This window comes from Camelus bactrianus, chromosome 2, assembly GCF_048773025.1.
Source record: "Camelus bactrianus isolate YW-2024 breed Bactrian camel chromosome 2, ASM4877302v1, whole genome shotgun sequence".
NCBI classification, from domain to species: Eukaryota; Metazoa; Chordata; class Mammalia; order Artiodactyla; family Camelidae; genus Camelus; species Camelus bactrianus.
This window is the reverse complement of record NC_133540.1, coordinates 28,512,040-28,518,260: the sequence shown is the minus strand read 5'-3', so window position 1 is coordinate 28,518,260 and position 6,221 is coordinate 28,512,040. Positions and strand designations below refer to the sequence as shown.

At 34.2% G+C, this 6,221-nt stretch overlaps 1 pseudogene; it reads right to left on the bottom strand.

Annotated features, from left to right (window-relative positions):
• Positions 1-573: 573 nt before the first annotated feature.
• On the bottom strand, positions 574-667 carry LOC141575024 (U6 spliceosomal RNA; annotated as a pseudogene).
• Positions 668-6,221: the final 5,554 nt, after the last annotated feature.

Genomic DNA, 6,221 nt, shown 5'->3' with positions numbered 1-6,221 from the left:
ATGACTTGTAATGTATCATACAAAGAAATACAATACGCCCTTTAAAAGATAGGAGAACTGATAATAAGAAAATGTTAAGTGAAAAAAAGCAAAATCCTAACAATACATGGTTTTACGTAAGTGTTTATATTGCATATATTTACATAGAATAAACCCCTGGAAGTTACAAGTGATAATCCTTGACGGTAGAATTACTGTTGTTTTTTGTTTTCTTCTTTATAGTGTTTTTAATTTTTTTTGTATATATGTATTTTTTTAATAATCAGTTTACAATATTGTGTCAATTTCTGGTGTACAGCACAGTGCTTCAGTCATACATGAACATACATATATTCGTTTTCATATTCCTTTTCATCATAAGTTACTGCAAGATATTGAATATAGTTCCGTATGCTATACAGTATAAACTTGTTGTTTACCTATTTTATACATATTAGGTAGTATCTGCAAATCTCAAACTCCCAGTTTATCCCTTCCCACCCCATGCCCCCCTGGTAACCATAAGTTCACTTTCTATTTCTGTAAGCCTGTTTCTGTTTTGTAAATAAGTTCGTTTGTCCTTTTTTTTTTTTTTTCAATATGGAGCACTTCACAAATTTGTGTGTCATTCCTGCTAATCTTCTCTACATCGTTCCAATTTTAGTAGATGTGCTGCTGAAGCAAGCACTATAGTGTTTTATATTTTACAAAATGGTGAATATGGATACTTTAATACTTAGAAGAAAATTAATGAGGGAACTTCCAAAACAAATAAGTAAATATCCATCCCACCATATGCAAAAGGAGAATTTTATAATTTCATCATGGTTACATGAGGTTGTGTTGGCTCACGGGAGTGATTCCATGTTTGCTTATTAACATTAATGGGTCTTCCACTGATACAGGCCAAGGACTGAGAAGCCCACTCGCAAGTCCTTGAAAGAATAATAAGACATGAGAACATACTAGTAGTGATTACAGATAATTGTTTATTTTCTTCTGAATACTCTTCTGTATTTTTCATGTATAGAAAGCATGTACAGATTTTATTTTAAAATATAAAAAACAATAGCAAGTACAGTCCATAAAATGAAAACAAACACAGTTAAATGAACAGGAAGGGAGAAACAAAGATTTTAAGGTTTAATTACCAGTCATTTAGAGAAAGATCTTCCTTCACCAGTTTGAAACAGAATCTTAATTTATCACATGTAATTTGAGGTAGCCATCATTTTTGCATGCTAAAAATGACTGTTTCGATAAATATATGTTTTCAATGATAAAACTTTAAAAAATCTAAACTTTAAAACCTTTTTAAAATTACAAAAGCAATATACAATTTTTGTGAAAAACAACTGATAACTTCTTCACTTAGAACTGTAAATATTTTGCTTTAAATTCTTCCAGATATATAAACAGATATTTTAAAACAAATGAGGAACCTATCATTTTGTTACCTGCTAAATTCACATAACTATATAACCTGAACTTTCCCCCACGTCATTAAATACATGATTTTTGATGCCTGGCCTGCATACTTATTTTAACATAAGTGTATATCATAATTTACTTAACCAGTTTCCTTTTGTTAAATATCTGTTTATTTTCTAGTTTTTTCCCCATATACCTTTTATCCAGTCTCCCCAAAGTTAACATCTGACAAAACCATGTCAATACTGAAGCCAGGGAAAATATTGATATAACACAATTAATCTACAGACGTTTCGCACATGTTTTCCAGTTGTCCCTCTAGTGTCCTTTTTTCTCATTAAAGAGCAATCCAAGATTTACATTACATTTAGTTGTCTTGCATCCTTAGTTCCCCCTAGTTTGGAAAATTTCTGCAGTCCTTCTATTTTCTAGTTTTTAGCCACTAAGAAGAAGGATGATTTTAATATCTTTGTTCTTGTTTGTATGTGTTTGACCACTTTTCAGTAAAAATTGCTAGCACTGAACTGCTCAGTCAAAAGCGTTTCAGCCATTTGCTAATTGATACATGGAAATGGTGCTCCAATCTGCACTTCCCTCAGTAGCATCTATTTTTGACTACGATGGCATTATCATTGGTCTTCATATCAGGTCGGCTTAGTCACTCAACTTTATTCTTCTTTTTCAAAGTCCTTTTGGCTCTTTCAGGTCTTTTGCATTTCCATATGAATTTTAGAAGCCCCTGTCAATTTCTACCAAGGAAAAATCTGCTGGCATTTTGACTGGGATAGCACTGAATCTAGAAATAAATTTGGGAAGAACGGACATAATTTAATTAATTGTAAGTTTATATATTAGTTTTTAAAAATTGATAGTTTTTTTTAAAGAACTGGGTTAGTTTGACAGGAAAATTGATCAGAAAGTGCAGAGAGTTCTCACCTACTCTCTCTACTCCCCAGTTTCCCATATTATTTACGTTGGGAATTATTGTGGTACATGTGTTACAATTGATGAACCAGTATTGATACATTATCATTAACTAAAGTTTATAGCTTATGTTACGTAGGATTCACTTTTTGTACATTCTGTAGGTTTTAACAAATATATAATGACATGTATCCACCATTACAGTATTATACAGATTAGAAGTTATACAGACACAAAATTATACAGATTACTTTCATACTATTGATTTTTGTATATTGATCTTGTATCCTATAGCCTTGCTAAACCCACCTGTTAGTTCTAGTGGCTTTTTTGTAGATTCTATTGGATTTTCTAAATAATGACCATATTGTCTGACAGTAAGAGCAGTTTTACTTCTTCCTCTCTAGAACCTGTAGTTCACTGTTGAAAAGAAGTGTTGATCCATGCCTGGCTCCTGATCTTAGTGGGTAATACATTCAATCTGTCACAGTTAAGTATGATGTTAGTTAGATTTTTCATGGATGCCTTTTATGATGTTGAGGAAGTTCCTTATTTTACTGAAAAAATGGATGTTAGATTTTTGTCAAACGCCTTTATGCATCTCATGCTCAGATCATCTTACGATTTTTCTTTTTCAGTTTCATATGGTGAATTACACTGACTAATTTTCTGATGTTAAGCTACTTCTGCATTCCTGTAGTATACCCCACTTGGTCATGATGATGTATTATTAATACTGAATTTTGTTTAGAATTTTTTTGTATCTATATTAATGGGTGATATTGATCTACAGTTTTCTTGTAATGTGTTTGTCCCAATCTGGTGTTAGGAGAATGTTGGCCTCATGGAATTAATCAGAAATTAAATTTAAATTTTCCGGAAATCTGTTTACAGTTGGTATTATTTCTTCCTTAAACGTTGGTAGTGTTCACCAGGAAAGCTCTCTAAGCCTGGAGTTTTTTTGTGGGGGAAGGTTCTTAACTACATATTCAATTTTGGAAATAGATGTATAGGGTTCTTTAAGTTGCCTAGTTCTTCTTGAGTGGGATTTGATAGTTTGCACCTTTCAAGTTTTTCCTGTCACTCATGCAGTTTCCTCACATGCATGCACTAATCAATACTCTGCTGAAAACTCAGGGGGCCTCTGTACACCTGCAGGGTTCTCTCTCTGTGCAGCTCTTTCTTCTCTGGTACCCTGGCCTGTGACTGCTAAGTGTTTTGGTTTCTTGGACGGTCAGCTCCATCTCAACTCCGGGAGTCCGCTGGGCTGAGCCGAGAGCTCTGTCCCTGCACAGCAGCCCCGACCCCCTCCCAGAGCAGTAAGCTGCGGCAAGCGTGGGCCTCCCCTTCCTTGTTTCCTATCTTCCAGGGGTCATTTTTCTTCATTGTCTGCTGCTCGTTGCCTTGAGAACTCTTCTTAAATTTTATCTTTTTCTTTCTTTTGGGGGATTTCAGGTGGGAGAATAAATCGAGTCCCTGTTACTCCATCTTGTGTGGAAACAGAAGCCCCTTACATGTTTTTGTATCTTTGTAGCAAAGTTTTTTCATAGTCCAAAATTTCTTAATTTACATTTGGCAGAGGCTACGTACCTTTGAACAGCAATGAATTCCTCAAGAACTGTTTAAAAAAAACCTCTGAGAATCCCCTGTAAGTCTTTATTACTTAATCTGTGAAAGTGCTAAAAACTGTAAAGCTCTATAGAGTTATGATGTATTATTATTGTTATATGTTCCATGCTATACAAAACTTTATATATATTTTAGGCTTACATTGTTCTGCTTTCACATAAGATTTAGGAACAACTGAGTAAACAGTATTATGAGATGCTTAATTTTGGTAACTTAACCACTTACACTTAATAAGTATTTCTAGTTTAACCATGAGTCATTACATATGAAGATCCTTGGGGGAGGGTATAGCTTAGTGGCAGAATGAGCTTAGTATGCAGGAGGTCCTGGGTTCAATCCCCAGTATCTCTGTTAAAAGTAAAAACAAACAAACAAACAAATCTAATTATCTCCTCCCCATCCCCAAACCATCACCCCAAATTTAAAGAACATGAGAATCCTGGACAGGACTATTTTAAAAGTTTATTTTGGAGAAGGCTTTCTCTTAATATCTTGCCTTTACAAGTTCTAGAACTTTAGGAAATGTTTAAGTGAAAGGAAAGTTAGCAAAAATTATAGTAATTAATGAACATTAAGGACAAAAATTAAAATACCCATTCAGAGCTGCAAACGTAAAACTCTGTCTCTTATCACAGCTTCAATTGACTACCCTCTAGTGAACACTGAAATCTATCAAGTTCAATTACTTTATAAGTGATAAAATAATTATAAGTTTCCAAAAATGATGGCAGGAATCTCAGTAAGTGCTTTTGGAGCTTGGAACTCTATTCAGTTTTTTGATTTTTTTTTTTTAATATATAACTTGTAATAGCTTAGTGAATAGTTTAGCAATCTCTTTCTTAAAACTTTTTTCACCCATGGTAAATATTTTAAATGTATCTAATGAATGGGAGGAAGGCTTTCATAAACATATGAAAGTCTGAAGATAAAGGTTAAGCCAGTGGGAAGAATTTCCCTTTGCAGAGAAATGCATTCGCTCATTCCGCCACTGTTCGGCAGAATAATAACAACCAACCAGCCAATCAGCCAAAAAAAAAAAAAAAAAAAAAAAAAAATTAACAACCAACTCTTTCAAGATCACCTCATTAGTATTCTCAGGTAACTGTCTGCAGGCTTTAGAGATAAATGAATTAACTGTGAATCCTTACTTGAGAAAAATTCTCTTTTATTCATGATGAAAGAGGAAATAAAACTAGCCCTTTGATGGGTGAAATTTAACACAATGTGTATTTTAAAAGGATAAGTTTGCAAGTTGTCATAAACCAAATCAATCAAATATAGTAAAGGAACTAAGATTCTGAATCAAACCCTCTTCTGTATTTTGATTCATCCTATTTTGATTCATATGGTTACCACATCCTATCAAATACAGAAACCAGTGAGCCGCATTAATTGGACACCTGACAGCTTTCTGGTTAAGCACTTACAGACTCTTAACATTAAAACGATCAGGAAATGTCAACTTGATTTGAATAGAACTGCAAGACTGAAATTTCTTGTAAGAAAAAAAAAATTACTGACTATTGTATCAATTTGGAGACTTCTGGGTCCAATGAGAACAAACATGATATATTTCCTCCATGGGAAATGCACCACATTGGGCATGGAGTTTATCCTAATCTTCTGCTTCTTCCAAACATGTCCTGCCGCAACTGTGAGGATGCTGGCCACTGTGAATTATTTTTTAGGAGGGAAACTTTAATCTTTTCCTTTTAAAAAATCAGTCATGCAAATGCTGGAGAGGCTGTGGAGAAAAGGGAACCCTCCTACACTGCTGGTGGGAATGCAGTTTGGTGCAGCCACTGTGGAAAACAGTATAGAGATTCCTCAAAAGACTAGGAATAGACTTACCATATGACCCAGGAATCCCACTCCTGGGCATATATCCAGAAGGAACCCTACTTCAAAAAGACACCTGCACCCTAATGTTCATAGCAGCACTATTTACAATAGCCAAGACATGGAGACAGCCTAAATGTCCATTAACAGATGACTGGATAAAGCAGATGTGGTATATTTATACAATGGAATACTATTCAGCCATAAAAACTGACAACATAATGCCATTTGCAGCAACATGGATGTTCCTGGAGAATGTCATTCTAAGTGTAGTAAGCCAGAAAGAGAAAGAAAAATATCATATGAGATTTCTCATATATGGAATCTTAAAAAAAAAAGAACATAAATACAAAACAGAAACAGACTCATACACATAGAATACAAACTTGTGGTTGCCAAGGGGGGATGGTGGGAAGGGA